The sequence below is a fragment of the Nannobrachium achirus genome (genome assembly GCF_963921795.1).
Source record: "Nannobrachium achirus genome assembly, chromosome: 16".
In the NCBI taxonomy this organism is placed as follows: Eukaryota; Metazoa; Chordata; class Actinopteri; order Myctophiformes; family Myctophidae; genus Nannobrachium; species Nannobrachium achirus.
In genome coordinates this window covers 2,266,436-2,266,862 of record NC_137823.1, presented here as the reverse complement: position 1 = coordinate 2,266,862, position 427 = coordinate 2,266,436, and positions in this window count along the sequence as shown.

The following is a 427-nucleotide window of genomic DNA, read 5'->3' as shown; positions in this document are numbered from 1 at the left end:
AACTCCCGAACGGCCGGTTCATTCCCGGCTGGTCAGAAAACGGGCAGAAACCTTGTATCTCCAAGTTTCAAATTTGTAATTATTTTCGCAAAGTAAAGCCCTGCTTCATCATACAAGACCGTTGCACAAAAGTAGTGAAAACAGCAGATCTACAAGCACACAACGCCTCGCGGTGCGAGGCGTTGTGTGCGAGGCGTTGTGCTTGTAGATCGGCTGTTTTCACTAGTTTAAATCATTTTTAAAATGATAAATACAAAACAAACGGTTTTGGACATACAAGGTTTCCATCCGACAACGACAAAATTTAACTCATGTAATTGGCCCACTGGCTTGTCACTTGTCATGATCTGAAATGGCAAAGCAGCAGCAGCGCGAGAGAGATCTCTCTCTATAGCGCACAATGAGGGCCTCTCCAACTCTTTTTCCC